An 11,798-nucleotide genomic window follows, 5' to 3' on the forward strand; every position below is an offset into this window, starting at 1 on the left:
TGGGGAATAGAGGTGAAGTGCCTTGGAAGATGCTGGAACAGAAATACACACTGCCCTCAGGGGCACATACAATGGCATGGGATTTCTGTACATTACAGCATTCCTTTAAGACCATGTCATCTAATGACAGACCTTCTTTTTGGGGTTGAGAGGAACTATCTTTGTTATGGGATTTCCTCCCTCTTAGCTGTTTCTCGTTCTGGTTTCTGGAGGGCTGCACACCATAGAAGACATATTAATAGCAAAAAACTCATGTTTTGCTGTGTAGTGCATGCTTTTGTGTGCAGGAGGATTAATTGTGCTTCTTTATACTGCACATAGTTCATATGACTTGGAGTAATGAGGTGAGGACCCTGACAGTAAGACCTGGTAAACTGAGGCAGGGGGGCAGAGCAGCGATTAAAGCACGTACTCGACGAAAACCTATGTGAGATTAAAATCTCCGCGCAAATTGTGTTATTTGATGGGAAAATGTTGTATTTTCAAACTGAAATTTGCCGTGTTTTGGTTTTACCATCTCCCCGCGGCCCGCACAGGCCCAAGCAGGCCCAAGCAGGCCCGTACAGGCCGACGCAGCCCCAGGCTCTGCGCCCGCTGCCCGGGCCCCTTCCCCGCAGCACGGCCGGGCCGGGAGCACCCGCTGCCGCCGCCGCCGCCGCCTGAGTCACGGCCGCGGCGGGATGTGGCAACGCGGAGCGGCGGCGTCGGGTGGGGCCGGCTGAGGACGAAGGGCGGCGGGAGGGAATCCCCAAGCCCGAGGCGGTGCCCGGTCCCCATGGAGGGGGTCCCCAGCCGGGACAGCGCCCGGCGGGCAGGCAGGCGGGGCGGGCTGCGGCGGGGACCCAGTGTGGGGCCGAGCAGAGGACGAACGGCTTCAGTATGTGTTAAATAGTAACTAATTGCGTGTTTGGGTTTTTTAATTTATTATTTTTATCACGTGATAGTCAATGATTTTATTGTTTTTATTTATTTGCCTTGATCAAAGGCGGCCCAGGGGAGTCTTTAATCACCATGTTCCGGTATTTAAAGGGTGGCTACAGAGACTCCCTTTTGACAAGGGGTCCTATGGCAAATAACGAGTGTGACAGGTACAGGTTGCTCCAGGAGAAATTCCTACTGGACGCAAAGGAAAAATCTTTCCCAGTGAGAACAACCAGCCATTGGAATAATCTCTGCAGGGAAGCGGTGGGCTCCCCGGTGTTGGACACTGTTAAGATTCAGCTGGGCAGGGTGCTGTACCTCCAGTTTAGGTCATGGTTGCCTAGAAAGGTTGGACCAAATAATCCAACCTGTGATTCCATGTTTTTACTATTTATCTTAGCAAACATTTCACGCTGCTGCAACTGGAAGATGCTCTGGAGCCGTGTGGGAGCTCATCTGTTTTATCCCAGGGCGGCATCCCAGCGGGTGCTGTGTAAGAGCCTCCGGGGAGTGTCGTCAGCAAGAATTCTGTGTGCAGGGAGGTAGCGCTTAAAATAGTTCAGATGTACAGAAAACACGTCCTTTCTCCTGAGACACTGAGTAGTCTTGTGTTCACGGTAAGTCAAAGCAATTAAGAGGGCTTTCTGGCTTTACTTAATCTAATTTACCACATTTTTCTGTAATGAATATGTTGCAAAATAGTTTAACTAGTCCAAACTAAACGAACCTTCAAATCAGTGCCAATTTACCCGACCTGCTGTTCTGCAGGCTGACGAGCTCACCATTCAGATGGAGGAACACGACACACTTAGACACTCACCTTGCGACTCACCAGAGGTATCAGGACATGTCGTGATGTTTCTAGCTTTAAACCGAGAAGCTGAGACCTTGCTGTCCCTTCTTTCTCTTTCCATTCAAATTTTGCATTGAATTTATAGATCCTGTGACTGGCGCAGAGCAAGAAAAGCTTGAGTATGCAAACATAAATGGCCAACTGTATGTTTGCTTGCCATATATATGGGTCAAATCTGTAATCAGGCTAATGTAACCCATCTTGTCAGTTAAGCACATGTTGGAATTAGTGCCGCTATCTAACAAAACTACCTCCCTAAGTAGTTACCTCGCAGGGGAACAAGTGTTGGTGCGGATGCCCTGGGAGCTCTCAACTCACATTGACGCCTTTCGGAGGTGAGGCTACTCCTCATAGGAGTCAGTTTGGTCTTGAGAAACCTGAGCTGCAGACTTCCTAGCACATCACCATAAACAAAGAGAGTAATAGTAATAATAATACTTAGCACGTAAGGACAAAAGCTGTTAGGGCTGTGAATGGGATGGTTCTTGCAAACCTCTGTTTATGGTGCCGGTGATATCACTCAGTCTGGCAGGAGGTCTGCAGCTCGGATTTCTTAAGGCCTTTAGGAGGTGGTAATTGTCTCACTTTTGCTTTAAACACAGTGTTAATTACGTTTTTAAACAATGGCTATAAAGCCGTCCTCTAATTCTTTGTGAAATGCTCTTGCCTGTCCCTATGATTTTGGAGGGGTGAGTGTTGGAAGGTGCTGGGGAGAGTCACAGTTAAATACCATCACAAGGGCTTATAAAACGAAAAGAAAAAGCAAATTGGCTCAGTGTAGTTGATACCCTTTAATCTCAAAGTTGTTTCTGTCTTTGAACTTGAAGGCATAGTTAGCATAGGATCCATTACAGTGCACTTTCCCTTTTTGCTTCCAATCAGTTCTCCTTTCCATAGGTGGTGGTGGGTGGTTCAACTTTGTGTCATTAAATTATGCCAGCAAACCCCCTCCAAATAATAAAAAAAGTAAAATAAAAAAAAAAAAAAAGCATGCTTGTAATATCCTTTGGATATTTAAGATCCAAAGGTTAGTTTTATGTTTTTTTTTTTAAACACTAAATGTTAATATATTTGGGAAATGGTGGGCCATGTTCTGCAGTCCCTAGGACACCCATCCAGCAGCCCACAGGTATCTCAGCGAGTAAGCCTGCTTTTACCTTCTCACAGAATATGTAATTTTTCCTCTTAAATGAGGAGAACAAGTCTGGGCCTCCTTTGGATTAATCACTGCTATCAGATGTCATGCCTTCTTCCCTCCAGATGAAATGAATGTGCAGGTTTGGGTAACGTGCTTTTGAAAATCCAATCTTCATATTACACTTTACTATTAATTCTTCTCTTTTTTTTTTTTTTTTCTCTTCAGTTTATGCAATTTGGATTATGAAATCAGGGCAGTCAGTTCCTGTCCAATATTATATTTCTTGTTTACCTGAAACTCCCTTATTTCAGGTTCAAAGGAAGTTTCTTATCCTGGAGGTAGCGACTATGAGATAGGGTCCCAATTTCATTTTAGTGCCACTCTTCAGTTCTCAAGCAATTTCCATCACTTGGATATTTTAGAGAAAAACTCAATTCCGAGCAGGTTGTTTTCCCTGGAACTGAGCCACGTGGAAGACTTGTCATGAAAGCATTTCTGTTGGGTTTAATATTTGTAAAAAGCTATTAAAAAATCCCAACCCTGCATTTAGACAAATGAGGACTTTTCAATTATCTGTTTTAATACGCTGGCTCTACTAATTCATAAATTATCGGGTTCGAAGGGCTATTCCTACTGTCTAGACTACCCACCTGAGTAACTCCCTGCATCCATGCAGGTTTAAACCAGCTGGAGCTCATCTTCTGAATACCACCAAAACCTCACCTCAGAGTTATTATTGACAGAGCATTCACCACAACCAGTGCTTAATTACTCTACCTGGATCATTGCTATTGAAAAATGATGCTTCGCTTTTCCCTTCTATTTTCCAAACTAGGTTTTGGCTGTTCATTTATTGTTGAGAGACTGAAGAAACGGTTATCAAAAATGTTTTTTTCACCCATGCAGGTGTTTCATGACTAAGTCATTGTGGACTTACAGATAAAAGACATTATCTGTGTGCAACTGTCCTGATTTGGGAGCATTTTTTAATTGTTTACATTTTCTCCATTCCTTTTTAAGCACAGCATGGCTTTAACCTGAAAGAGGGGAGACTGAGATGAGCTCTTAGGCCGAAGTTCTCCCCTGTGAGGGTGCTAAGGTGCTGGCACAGGGTGCCCAGAGAAGCTGTGGCTGCCCCATCCCTGGCAGTGTTCAAGGCCAGGTTGGACACAGGGGCTTGGAGCAAGCTGCTCTAGTGGAAGGTGTCCCTGCCCATGGCAGGGAGCGGAACTAAATGGTCTTTGAAGTCCCATCCAACCCAAACCATTCTGAGATTCTATGATCATAGAGAGCCCAAAATGTTTATTAGAAATATAATGCTTCCATAGAAATGGAATATAAGGAAGCATTTGAGAATGTGTTATTTTAAATTATAACTTGTATTTGAGGACAAGAAAGGTAAACCATGTTCTTTCACACAGACTGTTGCAGAATGTTAACTGGAATACTCAACACTTAAAATGTCAGTGCTTTATAAAGGGCTTGTCTCACAGATGTCTGATCATTGACTTCTTCTTTTATGTCAACCTGTAGGTCAGTATGAAGAATGCTGCTCCTCAACAACCCATCATAAACATGAGAATTTTCTTTTTACGACAGGCTGATTCCGCTCTCTGGAGAAAATTCCCATTAGAGTCAGTGTGAATTTTCCCTGGAAAAGACTGTGAAAGCACAGGCTGGTATATCACCACACATGAGGACATGGCTAATATATCAGCTCCACACTGCATCTGGCCGGGCCACTGCAATAAATACAGAAAGACACATAAATGATGGTAAGGTTATGACCTATCCCATTAAAAAGGAAGGAACTCCAAAATTACACCCCTACCTGCTAGCAATAGGAAATAGAGAAGCTGGTGATTTTCCTCTTGCTTCGCCTGCTATCTCCTATCCCTTTTACAGTTATTTCCTTCAGCCAAAAAAGAGTTTGACCAGGTTTGTTTGATTTTTAAAGAAGGAATTGTTCTTCCTGCTGGTAAACTGATCTGTATGGCAGTGGCACCTCAGCCCCCTCTCCTGGGTAAGCAGCTGATGCTGAGGAAGGGCACATCCCTGCATTGTGGCTGCCATCTGAGCAGCCCAACTTTCAGGACCTGATAAATCACCCCTAAGGCTTGATACCTCCCACCAAAAGTCTGGAATTAGCCTGATAATGTTAGGATTGAAATGCTGCTTTTAACTTGATGGACACCCCACCTTTCCCCAGTCCCCCCCGGCATAGGTGTAATGTCATATATACCATATATTCAGCATCTGGGAGGGAGTGGATCCACATGTGGGATGTACCCTGGGCTCTACAGGCAAACCAGGACCACTGGTTGAATCCAGAAAGTCTCCATCCCCACTCTGGACTCCAGAGGTTTCAGCAGGAGGAATCACAGAGTGACACACACCCCTGTTTCCAACAACACCCCCAGCTCTTTCCATATACCCCATTATCTGGTCCAGAGCTTGCCATAGTTAACTACAAGTGTAGGTAACTACAGATAAAACATTGCAGCTTATGCATCTGGCAAATGTACTTACCTGAGATAAAGATTTTTATTTACACCATTATTTTATTTACACATCAAAATGCTGAAAGTGGGATACCAGCAGTATTAGCCATTCTTGCAAAGCCATTTTGCTGTTTCCTGATAGGAAAAAAAAAACCCACACCTTTTTTGAGAGCTTACGCACCAAAGCAAGTCTAAAACCAGAAAATTACTATTTCAGACATCTGAAACACAGAAGTACAAGGAAAATACAAATGAAGGAGTTACACATAACGCGATGCATTAACATTGAGTGTTTTATATGAATATTGAGCCTCCCACTCTGCAAGATCTTAAGAAGCTCCACTTAAGAGTACACACAGATCCCCCAGGCATTGGGATCTCAGAGTTGAACTGCTGAAGGAAGAAGCCAGTCTCTTCTCAGCATAGTAGGTTCCAGCAAAAGGGATTTGCAGGCTTTTCTTTATCTGTAAAGTCAAATATTCCACCTGCTTCTGAGCCTGCCCTTTACATTTTCCCCTCAACAGCATCTTCTCTGTCTGGCCACTGACTCCCAAATGGCATCACGTTCCCTTGTGCTGCAATCCCCAGCCCCCGGGTCATCCCCTCCCAGACAGCCTGACCTAAATCCCTTTCCTTTCACCTCCAGGTCACAAATCCCACCAGTGACGTTCAGCCAGAGCTGGACTGAACCTCATGTCCCCGCTAGTGACACTGTACTGCCATCACTGGTTATCTGTGGGGTAGTGGTGTGACGCGGGAAAAGATGTAGGTTTGACACGGATTAATGGATGCTGCACGGCGGAGATGTCAGTAAGGGCAGGCTCTGCTCCTCCTGTCCCCCTCGGCTTGCATCATGGTTGTGGGACACCAGATGCTCTTCTGCAGCATCTCCTGCTCTCTGACACTGGGCCATGTTCATTCTTCCCTTTCCTGTAGCACTCTGGGTCTGGCCTGATACCTGCACTGTGCATGTTCCCCTCTGATGGGCAATGTTATGCCAGCATCTTGCATTCACACCAGCAAATTCTACTAGAATTAGGGAGCAATTATATACATCTAATATTTATGTATCTATAATTTCCTTTATGTTGGCATAAGTAATCCAGGTAAAGAGACAGACTTGTGTTCAACCCCTGTCTAGCTACAAAACCTACCCAGCACATTTCTGTTGTGGTCGAACTGTAAAGCTAACAAAATTTCAGCTAGAAAACACAGATTTAAAGTCATCTCTGTGTGAGTGCTTTGATAATCAAAGTATTCCCATGACTGAGTGCCCCTGAGCCAGCACCAGTGCCTGCCATAGCTAATGATGGACCACTTGATTTGCATGGACTAATTCCCACTGCTGGAAAATTAAGTGTTTTTCCCCATGCCTGACAAGCAAAGGTGAGGGTCCATCTCACCAGACTTTTTTTTCCTCGTTTATCTTACCCACTTTTAGTGAACCTCTTTCTAACAGGCGCAGTCTTGGAGTGCACCAGCGCTGCAATAATGGTTTTCTGCTTAAAGTACTGCGTGATAAGAGAGCATAAGGTCCGTGTCTCCATGTGTCCGGACACTCGGCACTTAGCAAGCTTGTCCGGAGAATAGTTTTCTTTGCGGACCTGAGGTCTTGTAGCTTGGATTTGCTGCATCGATAGAGAGGAAGGAGACCTTGCGCGCAGCCAAAATGGCATCGTAACCCAGACTTTGAACATTGTTTGAGAGCTCTGCTCTGAAAATAAGGCGTAAAAATAGCAGCCGGGCCACAAGCTCAGCTATTCCCAGTGTGCACAAAAGGATGGGAGAGTGCCAGAAGCCTGCCTGCGCTGCCTCTGCCCTGCCTTCAGCCTGGCTTGTTCTCTCCTACCTCCCCTGAATGGCTTTTCACTGCTGTTAAAAAGAGAGACATACCCCCAAAAGAGCAAAGTGTGTTTGTTCTTGACCCTCGCCTCGAAAGTGTATGAAGAGGGATCAGCTCTGTTTGTTTGTACCCGGTAATGATGTCAGGAAAAGGTTTTTTTCCCAAGTCTGGTTTTATCCCCTTTGTTGGAAGTGCCTTTGGTGAGTCTCACACCCTGGTGCTGTTAGCACAACAATTAGGTTAACAGTGCCTTGGCTCCAACTGTCTGTCAAAGGCTGAATTGCAATGCAAATTAACTCGGCTTTAGCTCTTCAAAGACAGATGGGTTCGGAAAAGGTCCCCAGAAAGCTCCATGAGAATTGAGGGCGAGGGATGGGGAGTGTGGGCTGGGTGGGATTTTACGCGCAGGACCCAATGAGTTTCGCACGAGGGATGCCATACATTACACAGATAGATTATAGGAATGCAGTACATTACGAATACACGACAGAAATGCGCTGCATTATACACATCCTTCCAGTACTTAAAGGGGGTTTAGAAGAAAGATGGGGACAGAGCTTTTAGTCAGGCCTGTAGTGATAGGGTAAGGGGTGACAGTTTTAAACTAAAAGAGGGGAGATTTGGATTTAACATAAAGAAGAAATTCTTTATGAAGTAGGTGATGAAGCACCGGCACAAAGTTGCCCAGGAAGGTGGTAGATAATGGATGCCCCATCCCTGGAAACTTTCAAAGTCAGGTTGATGAGGCTTTGAGAAATCTGATCTAGTGGAAGGTGTCCTTACCCATGGCAGGGGAGTTGCACTACGTGGTCTTCAAAGGACCCTTCCAAGCCTGCCCTGGGATTTTAGGACAGGTTTCTTAGCCAGGCTGACGTTTTCCTGCCCAGGGGCAATGCAGTCCACAGGTGGTGGGTACCACCACCCCTTCTAGAGCATCTCCCCAGCCCAGGTACCAAGCCCATTTTTATCTGCTTCATTATACTTATTTCTGTATTTTCCATATGGGCACATACATATGGCCTGTTTAAACAAGTTTTCAGGGTTAATTAGAAAGCAGTTCTTTATCGGTTATTTAATATTTAGCACTTCTGAAGTGATTTTCACCTGCAGAAACCACAAAGGCAGGCAAGGCTGGTGGTCCAGCTCTACTGATGGGCAGCCAGAGGTTCCAAAGCCCTGGTCCCTACTCACAGGGAACAGGGATGTGCCCAAGATCACCTAGAGTAGCTATGGCAGGGCCCCCAAAAGATATTATTAACTCTTGGACCCCATTCCTGTGCTCCATTCCTTCACAGCATACACCATGTTATATTTTCTGTCACTCTGTTCATGACAATAAAGCAATCAGTTGTCAAGTAATTGAGGCAAGAGGAAGTGCAAAGGGAGGGGAAAATCACCCTAAAGATGTCAATCTCATTTATAGCAGCATGGAAAGTTTAAACATCTTTAAAAGTACACTGCATGTGTAAATGGGCAGTGTGTCTTTCATCAGCAGATACGGGAATGAAAAATAGCTTTTTGGTGGTGGTTTTCTTTTTCCCTATTAATTTCCCATATTCATCAGAGTAGAAAAGGGGTTGAGGCTCTCTAAAGAAACAAAGAAATTGGCCTCAGTGTGCATGAGCTCACTCTGGAGGCTGGTGAACAAGATGTTAAACTGAAAAAATACTGCCAAATTTCCACTTTTCAGGGTGCAGAAGTGACTGTTTTAAAAGCAATGGGATTTTCCTGCAAGTGAGGATGCAAACACTGATGCTGGCACCTCCTCTGTCACCCCAGGTGATGCTGTGAGCACCCTGCAGCTCACAGCCTCTGCAATGGCTTTGGCTGTGGCATCAGTGACTGCAGAGTTTGCTGGGATATTTCACAGGCAGGTTCTACTTGTGCCATTGATTTGGAGGTGAAGTGAGGAGTCCATCCCCTTCCCCACACTCCAGCTCCATAACAAACCTTCCTAAGTTATTATTTAAGATGCTGGCAAATAATGTTCTTCCTCTGTTAATTTTTGTTCACGCTCTTTATCACAAAGCAGATTTTGAGCAGATTTTGGGCCTGGGTGCTTGGAGTCTTATTAACATTTAATGAAGCTGCCCCAAATGTAGCCCTTTTCTAACTAATTTAGGCGTGTATTCTGCAAATACTGCGTGTGATTCCAGGCCCTATAGGACTCTCCCTGACCTGCTCATGTGAATATTTGCGAGACTGGGGTCTAAAATTATCCCTGGCTGTGCCAAAAGCAGGCATCCAGGACAGACAATCCTGGGAACACCCTGCATGCATGGCACGTTAGTTTTGTGCCCCCCATCCCGTGTTTTACAGTTGGTGTCCTGTTTAGCTGGGGGCAGTTGTTTTAGAACTAGACTTGTTTATAGCAGGTGTGCGTTGACAGTTTCGGCTTCTGCTTCCAGTGCGGTGACCGATTTATCAACGAATGAAGCAGTCTTATATGATAAAATTGCTTCTTATCCGTGGGAGAGCTGGTAGGATGGGTGCTTCTCCAGCTGCGTGAGCCTTGGCCCTGGGAAATCTATCCAGACGTTCTGGCTCCAGTGCAGACCGCAGTATACACTGCCCCTTGGTGGCTCAGTTTCCCCATCCTCTGCAGGTTCTTTCTGATAGAATTGGAATAGAGGGGATTGGTGGAGTATCCGGGGTGCCAGATTACTACTGCTAGTAGTACCCACAAGAAGAACAATCATGGTGCTATGTGCTGGTGATTCCTGCTTCTTATTTTGTGAAAATTGGCTTATACTCAATGACTTATTTTCCCTTCCCTTGGTGACAAGTGCTAAGTGCACAGTATTGTTACTATCATCGGTTTTTGTGCCTTGCCCTCTTTGATGCCCAGAATAATATGTCTATATATCTATATACCTGTGTGGCAACAACATAAGAGGGACGTGGGGCTGGTGCAGCGAGCCCAGAGGAGATGCTGCGAGGGAGGGAGCTCCCGGTGCCTAAAAGGGCTACAAGAAACCTGGAAAGGGGCTTTGGAGAAGGGGCTTTAGGGACAGGACAAGGGGAATGGCTTTAACCTGCCAGAGGGGAAGCTGAGATGAGCTCTTAGGCAGAAGCTCTTCCCTGTGAGGGTAGTGGGACCCTGGCACAGGGCGCCCAGAAAAGCTGTGGCTGCCCCATCCCCGGCAGTGTTCAAGACCAGGTTGGACGGTGCTTGGAGCAACTTGGGGTAGTGTGAAGTGTCCCTGGCCCGTGGCATGGGGTTGGAACTGGATGAGCTTTATGGTCCCTGCTCATGCAAACCAGTCTGTGATTCTGTGACATTTACTAATGCATTTTATTATTTTATTGAAAAAAGAAGAAATACCTTTATGGCTGGATTTGTATTTAATCCTCTCCAACACACGCGTGATGAGGGGGACTCCCTACACTGATGAGTATGGGGACCTGCCTCTCGGCACCCGCGCGAGGTCTGGGGGGGCCGGGGGGTGCTCAACACCTTTGGGCAACCCGATCCACCGCTTGCGCAAGGCGGTTCGAGATAAATATAATACACACACATATATCTATCTATATATCTGTATATCTATATATATAGATATATATATTTATTTATTTTTCCCGGAGCGACACGGTGTCTAGACACCCACGTGACGGGGCCGGGCCGCGGCCGTGCCGCTGCGCACTGCGAGCAGCCTCCGCCGGCACCGGGAGGGACTCGGGCTTGGCTTGGGGGGGGCGGCACCGATCCCCGGCTGCGTTCGCCGTTGCGGCTGCCCCGCAAGGAGACAGAAAGGCGAAGGCAGCGGTGCGGGTCGGGCGCGTAGTTATAGCGGGCGGCGGAGAGAGGAGGGGAAAAAGGAGGGAAAAAAAACGCGAGGAGGAGGAGGAGGAGGAGGAGAAAGGGGAGTAGGAGGAGGAAGAGGAGAGAAGAAAAGCAGGAAGGAGACGAGCCGCAGGCAAGAAGGGGAAAGAAGCACCAAGAGAGACGCTTCGGAAGCACGGAGAAGGGTGGCCGGCTGGCGGGTCCCCGCACTCATGTAAGTATCGCGGCGGAGGGACGCGGAGCGGGGTGGCAGAGAAGGAAAGGGAGACATAGCCCCACTTCATTTATCCCTCTATTTATTTTCTTTCTTTTCGTAGCAGCCGGACCAAGACTCTAGTTTGTGTGTGTGTGTGTGTGGATTAAAATCCTTTGGGAAGAAGGAGGGGGAAAAATAATTATCACGCAAACCCCCGCATCAGGACGAGCTGGGCTTTCAGAAGGGATACAACACTCTGGATGCGCTGCTGCTGCTCTTTTGTGACAGATGCCTAAACCGATTCCGACGCCCGCACCTTAGGGTCGGTGTTTTTTGGGGGGTCCTGACATCTTTATTTCATTTTTTTTTGTCTGGATAGGCATCTTTTTGGCTTGCTTTTTACATTTTAACCTCCCGATTGCGCCCGGCTACGCCTCCGATCCTTTTTCCTCCCCCTTTTCGCCCCCCTTCCCGGCACTGGCGGGTTGATGGGAGCCGCGGCCCCCGGGAGCCTTAGGATCCCCCGCGGCTCCAGCCGCGCTCCGCAGCCGCGCAGGGCGGC

At 46.8% G+C, this 11,798-nt stretch overlaps 1 long non-coding RNA gene across 3 annotated transcripts; it reads left to right on the forward strand.

Moving 5' to 3' along the window:
• The first annotated feature begins 1,316 nt into the window (after nucleotides 1-1,316).
• On the forward strand, nucleotides 1,317-9,404 carry LOC134160085 (uncharacterized). 3 transcript variants are annotated; one of them, XR_009963430.1, is made up of 4 exons: nucleotides 1,317-1,538; nucleotides 1,690-1,758; nucleotides 3,589-3,818; nucleotides 6,873-9,404. It is a non-coding gene; the product is annotated as an uncharacterized LOC134160085 (long non-coding RNA). The 3 variants fall into 3 exon arrangements; XR_009963429.1 differs by lacking the exon at nucleotides 1,690-1,758; XR_009963431.1 differs by lacking the exons at nucleotides 1,690-1,758; nucleotides 6,873-9,404 and adding an exon at nucleotides 4,512-5,117.
• Nucleotides 9,405-11,798: the final 2,394 nt, after the last annotated feature.

Source organism: Pezoporus occidentalis, unplaced genomic scaffold (assembly GCF_034315485.1).
Source record: "Pezoporus occidentalis ecotype Australia unplaced genomic scaffold, CSIRO_AGI_Poc_V1 ctg157, whole genome shotgun sequence".
NCBI lineage: Eukaryota > Metazoa > Chordata > Aves > Psittaciformes > Psittacidae > Pezoporus > Pezoporus occidentalis.